The sequence below is a fragment of the Sciurus vulgaris genome, assembly GCF_902686455.1.
Source record: "Sciurus vulgaris genome assembly, chromosome: 4".
Lineage (NCBI taxonomy): Eukaryota > Metazoa > Chordata > Mammalia > Rodentia > Sciuridae > Sciurus > Sciurus vulgaris.
Genome location: NC_136464.1, coordinates 138601864 through 138614350, shown reverse-complemented (window position 1 = coordinate 138614350; position 12487 = coordinate 138601864). Strand labels below are relative to the sequence as shown.

Below are 12487 nucleotides of genomic sequence, written 5' to 3'. Positions count from 1 at the left end.
GCCTGGTTCCTTCCTGTGATTTTTTTTTTTTTTTTTTTAAACAAAATAGAATATAATATTTTTATTGATTTTTAAATTATAACCTAAGTTTTATATAGTCAGATCTCTTTTTTTTTTTTCATATCCTCTTCCTACTTTTAGCCACTTGAGATCATTTGTCTGGTGAAGATCTATCCCTCACTTTTTCTATTTTAAAAAATTTTCTTAGATACTTTCTTTTGATGTACTGTAGCAGAATCTTGAAGGATGGGGAGAAAAGGTAGTGGAGAAACAGCAGGAAAAGCAGAGAGGTTGGTAAATCTTGAGAATTTATTGAAATTTATTTCAATTTTTAATCTGGGTAACAGATTACACTTGTATATTTTATTATCCTTAAGTATGAGAAACAACTGTGTAGATTGTTCAAAGTAAATTCTGAAGTTCAAAATATTTTTAAGATTTTAAAATGTTATAAGAAAGGACATAGGATTCTAGAGTGAGAATGGGTTTAAATCCTGGCTCTGTTTACTAACTCTTCAGCCATGGGCAAGTCATGTTTTTGAGCAAGTATATATGTCATACTTGTTGCTTGACTGGGTAATTGTTCAGATTTGGGTTGACTTAGCTGGGACAAGATACATAATCTAGAGAGGCTTCACTCACCTAATTAGGACCTTTTTCCTTGTGGCTCTCATATTCCAGTGGTGGCAGAAAGGGTCTCAACATTGAGAGGGCAAGCCCTTATACACCCATGCTTTCAAGCCTTTCCTTATGTTACCTTTGTTGTTACTCCACCGGCCAAAGCAAAAGCAAATCACTAGGCCCATCTCATACTCAGGAGGTGGTGAAATAGACTTGAATTCATGTATGTGTGTGTGTGTATATACATATATATATATATATTTATATGGGTGTGTGTGTATATATATATATTATCTACATAATACCATTAATTAATCAATTTACAGTGGTGCTGAGGTAAGCATATCCCTGAGCTATAACCCCAGTCTAGTACTGGTCTTGTTAAACAACAGTTCCCTTCCCTTCCTTGCCCCCTAGAACCTGCAAGTGAGAAATCTTCTCTGACTCCCCTCCCAACAAAATTACTTTCTATTTTTAGTTCCTTTCCTCTCCTTCTGTCTTAAACATTCTCTAATCGGGTCTTTAAAACTCCTTATCACATGAGAAAAACTTTAAAAAAAAAAATTAACAGTGGCCTCCATGTTGCTGGATTGACTCAGGGCACTGAGCCACATCCCCAGCCCCTTTTATTTTTTACTTTGAGACAGTCTCGCTAAGTTGTTTGGGCCTCACTAAATTTCAGCTGTCATTTTTTCCTCAGATTCCATCTTACTTAATTTGTCATCAGCATTTGATACATTTCCCTGTTCTTGAAAACATTTTTACTTAAATTCAAGGTTAATAGTACATATGTTTTGTTTTCCTCCTATATTTCTGGGTATTCCTTTTTCCTTCCCTCATTTGTTCTGCAGCATTTCCCCTACCTCTAAATGATGGTATATCCCAAGGAGCTGTCATTGTATATCTGTTGCTTTAGTAGCATGTACACATTATCATGTGTGTAAATGCCCCCCACATTTATTAACTGTATCCCACAACTCTGATCAGAGGAGGATGTAAAATCTTTTCAGTGATGTTTTCTCTTCTGGTATTTTATAACTTAAATACTGTAGTAAAATTAATTATGCTTAAGTACTAATGTAATGCCAATACATCTTATGAAAAAGGACTAAAAAAAGAAAGAGAACGAAGGTATTTGCTTAGTATGTATTTTATACATACAAATGTATTTTCAGTCTTTGTTTCATTAACTGGTTAGGTGGTAGTAGCTGGCATTTGGAACTTTTTCTTCTTCTATCTGTTCAATATTCCTTATGTCTTCACCAAGTTGGTTATGACACAGGACTAGAGAGTTGATACACCTGTGAGGTAGGGTGAGGGTGTACAGCTGGCCTTGCTAGCTTAAAACAGTTTCTGGTGGATTTTATGGGCAAGTGTCGAGAAAAAGGCATTTATGAGATCAGTAGCTACATACCTAGGTCCAGATGTGGTTTCATTGCCTGAGCTAATTAACATCTCTGGTACAATGACTACAGTTGTAGTCATCTCTTGGTTAAGTTTATAATAATCCACTGTTGTTCCCCAAGATCTGTCTTATGTTGCAGGCCACATACGGATCATTATCAACAATATTGTCTTTTAGTCACTGCTGTCTAGTAAGGAGCTGGAACAATGCCTGGCATATAGTAAGTGCTCAGTAAATATTTGTTAAATGAATGACAGAGTTCCTAGAATTAGTTACTAACTTGACATTAGGAAAATCAATTCTATATACCTCCTTTCCCTATTTTTTTAGTTGTTGATAGACCTTTATTTTATTCATTTATTTATATGTGGTGCTATGTATTGAACTCATTGCCTCACATATACTAGTCAAGTGCTGTACCACTAAACTACAGTCTCAGCCCCTTCTTTCTCTATTTTTAAAATGAGATTGGATCATATCAGTATTTTAGGCTTTCTTGAAACAGTGAAGATTTAAATTTTGGTTGTGTTAGTGTTTCCTGAAAATTTTCATAAAATATGTTAAGCAAAAGTTTACAAACCATTATATGAGGCTAAGTGCTTACAGTAATAATTATAAGTGGGACTCTTCAGGGAAGTCTTCATGCAGAGGAGGATTTTGAACTGAGGCTTGGATGGATTATTCAATAGGTAGGCAAGGGGATAGGATGGGAAATAAAGTAAGTGCATTTTAAGCCCAGGAAACAGTGATAAGATAGGCAAATAGGAGAAATTCCAGGAGGTTTCAGTGTCTGGAGTATATGATATATATGTGTACGTATGAGAAGGACAGTGGGGAGCCAGAGAGTTAAGGACTAGCAATGAAAGGTAAAAGGAAGCCGAACTGTGAAAACCTTGAATACTGTGATAGTGTGGCTTTTTATTTTGCCTTTAGGCCAGTCTCAGAAACTTAGCAAAACCCACAGAAAGTTACTGGGATCCTGTTTCAAAAAATAAAAAGAACTGTAGCTCAGTGGTAGAGTGCCCCTAGGTTTGGTCCTCAGTATGAAAAAACAAAAAAGGAAATCGAAGTTGTTTTGTTTTTCTTTTAGCATGAGCAATCATCATATCATTCTTAAAGTTGTTCTTTTTCTTTATAACTTTTTACTGGTACATTATAGTACAGAATGGTGGGGTTATTTGTTATATAATTCGTACGTGCAGACAATACAGCAATATAGTTTGCCCAATATCATTCCCTAGTATTTCCCCTTCAGAGTTGTTCTTTAGGAAGATGGCAGTTGGTGGCAGGGAAAGAACAGGAGATTTGTGTAATATTAGTTTTCTACAACATTATGCTTTAACCTAGAGAGTAGTAAAGATTTACTGTAAACTCAGTATAAAAGATATAGGGTTTCCCAGAATAGCTAAAGCAATCCTTAGCAGGAAGAATGAAACAGGGGGTATCGCAATACCAGAACTTCAACTATACTATAAAGCAATAGTAACAAAAATGGCATGGTATTGGCACCAAAATAGACATGTAGATCAATGGTACAGAATAGAGGACACAGACACAAACCCAAATAAATACAATTTTCTCATACTAGACAAAGGTGCCAGAAATATGCAATGGACAAAAGATAGCCTTTTCAACAAATGGTGCTGGGAGAATTGGAAATCCGTATGCAACGGAATGAAACTAAACCCCTATCTCTCACCGTGCACGGAACTCAACTCAAAATGGATCAAGGACCTTGAAATCAGATCAGAGACCCTGCATCTTATAGAAGAAAAAGTAGGTCCAAATCTTCAACTTGTTGGCTTAGGATCAGACTTCCTTAACAGGACTCCCATAGCACAAGAAATAAAAGCAAGAATCAATAACTGGGATAGATTCAAACTAAATAGCTTTCTCTCAGCAAAGGAAACTATCAGCAATGCGAAGAGAGAGCCTACAGAGTGGGATAATATCTTTGCCACACATACTTCAGATAGAGCACTAATTTCCAGAATCTATAAAGAACTCAAAAAACTACACCAAGAATACAGATGACTCAATCAACAAATGGGCTAAGGATATGAACAGACACTTCACAGAAGATCTACAAGCAATCAACAAACATATAAAAAAATAATGTTCAACATCTCTAGTAATAAGAGAAATGCAAATCAAAACTACACTATGATTCCATCTCACCCCAATTAGAATGGCGATTATTAAGAACACAAGCAACAATAGGTGTTGGAGAGGATGTGGGGGAAAAGGTACACTCATACATTGCTGGTGGGGTTGCAAATTAGTGTAGCTACTCTGGAAAGCAGTGTGGAGATTCCTTAGAAAACTTGGAATGGACCCACCTTTTGACCAAGCTATCCCACTCCCCTGCCTATACCCAAAGGACTTAAAATCAGCATACTGCAGAGATACAGCCACATCAGTGTTCATAGCCGCTCAGTTCACAATAGTCAGACTGTGGAACCAACCTAGATGTCCTTCAGTTGGTGAATGGATAAAGAAACTGTGGTATATATAGACAATGGAATATTACTCAGCTATAAAGAATAATAAAAGTATGGCATTTGCAGGCAAATGGATGAAATTGGAGAATATCATGCTAAGTGAGATAAACCAATCTCAAAAATCCAAAAGATGAATGATCTCGCTGATAAGCAGATGAGGACACATAATGGGAGGTGGAAGGGGGGCAAGAATGGAGGAAGGAGGGACTGTATAGAGGGAAAAGGGGTGGGAGGGGTTGGGGGGGAAGGAAAAAATAACAGAATGAATCAAACCTCATTACCCTATGTGAATGTATGATTACGCAAATGGTGTGCTGTTACTCCATGTACAAACAGAAACAACATGTAGCCCATTTGTTTACAATAAAAATAAATTTAAAAAAATAATACAAAAATTCCTGGGGGTGGGGGGAAGATATAGGGTTTCCTTTCTGCAACATTTAGAAATAATTGAATAGTGGCCGTTGTCTGAAGTAGAGCACAACTTAGAGCCATTGGTTCTCATTAGGCTGGGCTCCACCTGCACCACTGAATCCATTTCCAGGAGTGGGCCAGTGTCTTCAAAAAGTTCCTCTAGGTGATTCTGGTTACAGTCCACTGAAGTAATATTTGTTGTTTTTAATATTGAATTTAAAATTGTGAGAGAGATCTCATGCCTGTGTAAAATAATTTAAGATTATAAACAACATGTTACACATCATAAAGGATACAATCAGTTCTTGGTTATTTTTAATGACAGGAAAGAGTAACACCCAAAATGAACACGGCTAATAGAATCTGGTAACATAGTTATATGACTCTAGCTGTATCAAATCTTGGGCCAAATCATGTCTTTAAAAGTATTTCAGCTGGTGAGTTGGTGCATACTTGTAATTCAAGCTCCTCTTTGATCCCACTACTTAAGAGGCTGAGGCAGGTGGATCACAAGTTGAAGACCAGCCTTGGCAAGTAGTAAAGATTCTACCTTTAAACAAACAACAACAACAAAACAGTGTGTAGTAAATTCCTGATATGCTACAGTTTCCCCTGAATGGACCTTTTTTTTTTTTGTTCTATTTAGTTATACATGACAGCAGAATGCATTTTGATTCATTGTACACAAATGGAGTACAACTTTTGATTTGTATGGTTGTAGGGATTGTACCAGGGGTGCTTAATCAGTGGGCCACATCCCCAGCCCCTTTTTATATTTAATTTAGAGGCAGGGTCTTGGAGTTTCTTAGGGTCTTGTTGAGTTGCTGAGGCTGACTTTGAATTAGAAATCCTCTTGCCTCAGCCTCTGGAGCTGATGTGCCATCATGCCGGCTGAATGAATCGTTTTTGAAACATTATTTATGTGTCTGAGTTTTCCACTGAGTTTAGGGTCCTGTGCCAGGCGGTAAAAATTAAAAAAAAAAAAAAAAAAAAATGAGTATAATCACAACCATGACCCTGGACTGGGGTTGTGGCTCAGTGGTGGCGTGCTTGCCTAGCATGCGTGAGGCCCTGGCTTCCATCCTCAGCACCAAATAATAAAAATAAAGGTATTGTGTCTACTTACAACTAAAAAATTAAAACAAAACAAAACCTGGCTCTTTTACCTTTGCTATACCTCTTGAAATGCGTAGACACTTGTCCAGGAGGCATATTTCTCGTAGATGAGTCCTACTAACCTGGTCTGTGCAGAAGTAGAAAGGAGGCTTTGATTTAACAAAACTAGTGATGAGAGAATAGAGAATTAACTGTGTTTCACATTAAAGCCCACATTTAAAAATTCCACGCAGATATTGGAACCTGGGATTATACTTTCAGAGTTGTTAATATCAACAAAATGTCCAGTTGAAATATTTATAATACTTAATCTAATTCTTTTAATTTTTATATTTTGATCTTTTTTTTTCTTTTTTTTCTTTTTCTTTTTTTTTTTTGCGATTCTAGACATCAAACCCAGGGGTATGCAACCACCAAGATACATCCTCAGCACTTTTTATTTTTTATTACTGAGGCTAGCCTTGAGAATTTCGATTCTCCAACCTGAACCTCCCGACTTGCTGAGATTACAGTGAGGCACCATCACACCCAAAGATCATTTATCAACTTAATGGTTTGATCTTTTCTTCTGTTTCTTGTAGGGATAGCATGTGAGCCCCTGACCCAGAGACAAAGTCAAAACGAGCTTTTTATTTAAGCCTCAGTTTCTTAGATATGGAAATTAGACTGTTCTGTGATTTCATGTCCTAAAGATTTTCAAATTTGAGTTGAAGATGTAACATAAGAAGGAAAAGTGAGCCCTAGCTTACACAATAAATTCTTTTTTAAAGGAAGAAACTGTTTTAACTTTAGTTGACATTTAATAAATTCATTCCATTGACCCAATCTTTTCTCAGCTAGTAATTCAAAGAGGCAGCCATGACAGCTTTACATTAAGGTATATACTGACTCAGCGTTTATCTAATTTTCTAAATGACATATCCATAATATCCATATATATACATAATATATACATTATATTCCCACCATGAGTCTTAAGTTATCTTATTTATGTAAAAGTTCTGAGATTTAGTTAAGGTTTGTCATCTTAAAGTATTTGATGCTGGTTGTTTCAGTGAATCATAATAATAGCCATTATTTATCAGGTGGTTAGTATATGTCCAGTACTGTTAAATACTTCATATTCATGAACTAGATTTTTTAAAATCAGGTTTGTTGAGATATAATTTATATATGGTATAATTTGCCCTAGTTTTATCATTATGAATTATGACAACATAAATATATCTATATATGGTATTATAGTCAAGATACAGAATGTTACCTTGTTCTCCTTTTTTCCTTTACTTCTTCATGGTCAGTCATCTCTCCTCATTCCCTAAACCCTTGCAACAACTGATAGGATTTCCCTTTGTTTTGTCTTTTCTGAATGTCATATAAATGGAATCACATTATATATTTTTTGAGTTTGGCTTATTTCATTCAGGTTAATGCTTTTTAAAATTTTTTCAGTTGTAGATGCTAGACAAGTGTTCTACCACTGAGCCACAACTCCAGTCCCCCACAGTATTGTTAAGTGATTGTCCAAGATGACAGCAGAGCTGGGATTTGAACCCAAGTAGATTACTTGTACCAAATTTTTTGCCTATTTTTTTTTTCTTTGATACTTTAGTGTGTGGGTATTGATTTTTTGGGGGGTGCGGGGGGATTGCTGTGAATGAAATAGGCTTCATTTCCTGTAGGTTGACAATATTTCTAATAGATACACTGCTGGGGAAAGGGGCAGTATATTATAATAGCAACCCTGGAATCATCTCCTTAGGAATACATTTGTGTTGAAAAAGGGTAATTTTCACTCTAAGTCTTTTGCTTCACTTCTGTATATTGGTGATCAAAAGTACTTCTTTTAATTATATTCCAAATATCTGTTATTAAGTAATAAGATTTTTATATAAATATTTTTCTCAGTAGCAGAGCCTTATCCTTTAATGTATCTATACATCATAAAATATCTTCACACTTGATGTCATTCACTTTGTCATTTGGAAACCTATATCATACTGATGCTGTATCTTCAAGACACCCAGCATATGGTGATATACTTAGAGAATATGTACAACTTATTGACTTTACAGAATGACTTAGAATTTAGGCACTTTCCTGCCCCCCTCCCCCAAAGTTGTGGGGTTTGAACCTAAGAGCACTCTACCATTGAACTACATTCCCACCCCTTTTTATTTTGAATCAGTTTCTTGCTAAATTGCTGAGGATGGCTTTGAACTGTTGGTCCTCCAACTTAAGCCTTCCAAATAGCTGAGGTTACAAGCAGGTGTATGCCACTGGGCCCACCAAGCACTTTTTTTTTCTTTTCTTCCCCTGGTACTGGGGATGGAACACTAACCACTGAGCCACATCTCCTGCCCTTTTTTTTGTCTTTTATTTAGAGACAGGTTCTTGCTGAGTTGCTGAGGCTGGCTCTGAACTCTTGATTCTTTTCTCTCGGCTTCTGGAGCCACTAGGATTCAGGCATGCACCACCATGCCCAGTTGAGCTAAGCACTTTTGTAGGTTTATAAGAGATTTTTTTCATTTGTTTGTCTTTGATTATTAGATCTGTTATTTGCTCTGGTATCATCTTTTTACTGTTGCCCTCTTTTATTCTTTATAATTTCTATTTCTAATTAGCTAAAAGAAAATAATCAGATATTAGTCTTATATAGATATTGTCCAAAAGGAGTTTGACTTGTGGGAAATGGGGCCGGGGAGATCAGTGGACTTCTTTTGCTTATGAAGCTTGTTTCTTGGTGTTTAGACTGAATAATCATTATGGGTATGTGAGCTAAAGTAAGCTAAATAGGACATTTAGCAATTGAAAAAGTGATGCATTTTTCTCTTTCATAATTTTTTGTTAATTTGTTAAACCATGAAGATTATTTAAGAAATGCAATAAGCTCATATATGTTAGAGGAATGGAATAAATAGGTGCTTTATAGGCAGAAGGTTGAATTACAGTGCCTCATTGCAAGCACTTTGGGAGGTGCTTAATGTTTTCAAGCCATTTTGATTAACTTAAGCTTTTAGAATAAATTAATGCTTGCCCAGGGCCAGGGTAACTAACATATTTGCTCCTTGGGCACCTTGTCAGATGGATGATGGCTTGGAAAGCAGAGTGTCACTGGCCATAGTTGTTTACACCTTCTGTTGGTCAATGTACAGTGCAAGCAGAGCTGTAGCAGGGTGCCTGGCACATGGGAGGCTTGCAATATATGCAGAAAGTTGTGTACAAAGGTAAAGCTGTGTCTATCATTTGGAAATGGTAGAGTTATGAAATAACTGATTACATTAGTCATTTTAAAATGTTATTTATATATATTTTTAGCTGTAGATGAACACAATACATTTATTTTATTTATTTTTATGTGGTGCTAAGGATTGAACCCTGTGCTTCACACGTGCTAGGCAAGCATTCTAACACTGAACCACATTCCCAGCCCTGGTAACTTTTTCAAAATAAGGTTTTTTATCAAACTTGCCCTTCTATTTAAAATCATTTTGCTATGTTGGACTTCATAATGCAGATTTTAAAAAAATACCATAAACTTTATTAGTTAACTCACACTTTTCCATTGAACTTTGAATTTTCTAATGGATTCTCTCTCTTTAGAGAAACTACAAGTCTGCATCTGGTATTGTACTTTGCTAGCTTTTCCAGATTACATAGTAATATATCCCTTTCATATATGGGTTAATGAGTAGCCAGATTAGAACCACCAATTCATTGTTACATTAAGAGCCACAGTTTGTGGGAGAGCCATTCTCTTATACTTTGCCTTTCATAGTTGTATTTATTTGATATTAATTCTTAAAAGCTGAAATTTTATATTTTAAAACAACATGTATTTTAATTTTGCTCCCTTGTACGTTCTCTTTCTGTTTTATTGTTAATTTTAAATTATAGTTTAAATGAAGGTAGATCTTGCTCTTTGGCTCTACCTTCCTCCTGTCCTATACTTCCCCTCTCCCCACCCACCTCTTGCTGTTTTTTTACCTGTAGATTTGCATGTTTGACCTAGTAGAATAATTGGGTCCACAGCAACATGGGCGTGCCTCCCTTAGAAACAGTTTCATGTATGACTCATAAGCTGAAGCAGACACCACTTCCCCAATCTACAGGAGCCATTTTAACAGCATAAAACTTGCCGGATTGCTTTTTATTTTCAAGCCCAAAGGACAAAATCTAAAGAGAAAGAATGTTTGAAGGTAACTTGTTTATGATTTTATGTATTTGCTTCTGGTTCTTGCTTGAGTTGGTAAGTGGAGGGTGGTTCTTACCTGTTGAAGAACATGGCTGAAAGTGTTCTTTAACTCTGATAAAATGTGTGTAGTCAGTCACATGCCTGATTGCACTTAACTACTGGGGGAAACAAAGCAGTCAAATGCTGGAAAGTTTTAGGTTTTCTTGGTAAAGGATTTTTTTTTTTTTAATGTTGTGTGATTGGTGTTTTTTCCCCCGTGACTTCAGAATAAAAGATTTTTTATTTTTTTACAACCACAAAAACTAGATCAAATTTTAGTTTAAAAAATCTAATCATTTATGGAACAGACTGTAAAGTTATAATTAAATAAACCATTACTCATGTGATATGGATGTTAAAAAATTTAGGGGCAGTGGCTTTGTCTTGTCATTTAATTAAAGATGAACTTTGGGACAACTCATTCACAGGTGTTGTTCTTGGACAGTTCTTTTTTTTTTTTTAAAGTTAATGAATTATGCTAATTGTCTTATTTTGAGAACCAAAAGTGTAAATAATGTGAACAGTTATTTAAATGACAAGTAAGAGCCAGTTTAGAATTTTATGTAAAGAGGAAGAAAGACTCGAATGATTCGTTTACTACTAGAAAAAAATGAAGCTTTATAATTAACACTGGAAACTAGTTTTGAATAACCCTGGGAGCAAAGCTGTCTTCTAAGGAAATGTACTATTTCAATTTTGTGTAAAAAGGAAAAGTGGAGAATTGTCCTTCCTTTATACTATTGTTAAGATTTTGATTATTTTGCATAAACAAAGAAAAAACCTTTCATGAGAAGATTGCTCAGTCTTTTCTAGAAATATTTGTCATCTTTAAAATTGCGAGATTTTTTTAGCTGGCAAGTATACATTCTAGTGTGCCTTGAAGTTCTAGGTATTCTGAGAACTGAGTACAGTAGTATTTTACTTCTAAAACATACTTGAAACTAAAATTTGAATAAAAGTAAAATTTGAATATGCAATAATTAGGTCTAAATGTTTTGGAACTGAAATTAGCCAAATCATTTATTATTGACCAAAATGATAATTTAGCTGGTTAATTGAGAATTTATTCTTGCAACCTTCTGGTTGTTTGAAGTTCTATCAGATTTGAAAAAATATGGAAAGCAGTTGTTCTTACCCTTTTGAAAGGATTGTTGATATTAACAGATCTCAGTTTTGTGGAATTATAAGAAAGACTTAGCAGACATTTTGCTAATTCAGGTCTGAACCATTTGCTATTATCTTTGTTTGCATATTACTGGTTTAGTCAGCCTTTGAGTAAGCAAAGGCTGTATTTACTTCAAGTCTGGACTGTTTTGAAAAATCTAATGAAACCTTTTTGCTTTTGCTTTTTTTTTTTTTTAAAGGCCAGTGGTCCATAAAAGAAAAATTTAGAGGCACACAAATAAGCAATGTAGTTAAAGCTTTTTTTAAAGAAAAGTGGAAGAATTTGGTTTCTTAAAATAAAGAAGCTAGTATAATTTTAAAAAATAGACATGGATCATATATATGTTTCATAGTATGTAATAAAAGGCTAAGGTAGGGCTTTAAGAAGGGACAATTGGAGTGGGGGAGGTCAGAGTGACTTATTACATAGCTCTCCCACTTGTTTTCCTTCCATATGTTTAAAGTTTCAACCCCAGGTCATCTGGATTAAACTTAAAATTCCTGATTTAAAGAGCTTCTGTGCTGAAGAGTTCTGTCTCACTTTTGTAAATGAAGAAATAGTCAGAGAGATGCTGTGACTGGCTCCGAGTTAGGCAGCACTTCCAGTCTGGAGCTCCTCATGCTAGTACACACTAACAAGTGATGCTTTGTTCGAAATGGCCTGTATTTCCTTCAGAATAAATAAAACCTTAAATTATTTGGTGACAATTATCAACCAAATGAGTTCACCAGTACTTTTGAAAATGTGTTCAAGGTAGTTTTCCTTTTTAATCAGAGAAGATGATACATTCATTTCGCTTCTGCAATGGCTTTTTTTTCAGTTAGAATCTTTGATAGTTGAAGCATAGTTTGTGATACTGCCTGTGTAAGATAGTCCTAGATGTCAGTACAAGACATTGGGAACGTATTGATACAAGCTAGGTTTGTTTTTTTCCCTCAGTTTTATCTTACTTCTTTTAGGAGCACAAATACTGTCTAGTACAATACCGATTCTACTAAAGAAAGTGCGTATGTACATGTCCACAAAATCTA

At 35.3% G+C, this 12487-nt stretch overlaps 1 protein-coding gene across 4 annotated transcripts in view; it reads left to right on the top strand.

Annotated features, from left to right (window-relative positions):
• ELF1 (E74 like ETS transcription factor 1) overlaps positions 1 to 12487 on the top strand; it is a 104006-nt gene that overhangs the window by 18061 nt on the left and 73458 nt on the right. Inside the window, exon 1 of one of the 4 annotated variants that reach the window (XM_079136526.1) lies at positions 10072 to 10256. The exons of 2 other annotated variants lie outside the window; for them this stretch is intronic. The gene's annotated coding sequence lies outside the window, so the exon portion shown is untranslated. Of the gene's footprint in view, positions 1 to 10071; positions 10257 to 12487 lie in introns of those variants that run through there. One more of the 4 variants, XM_079136523.1, reaches the window with a different exon arrangement.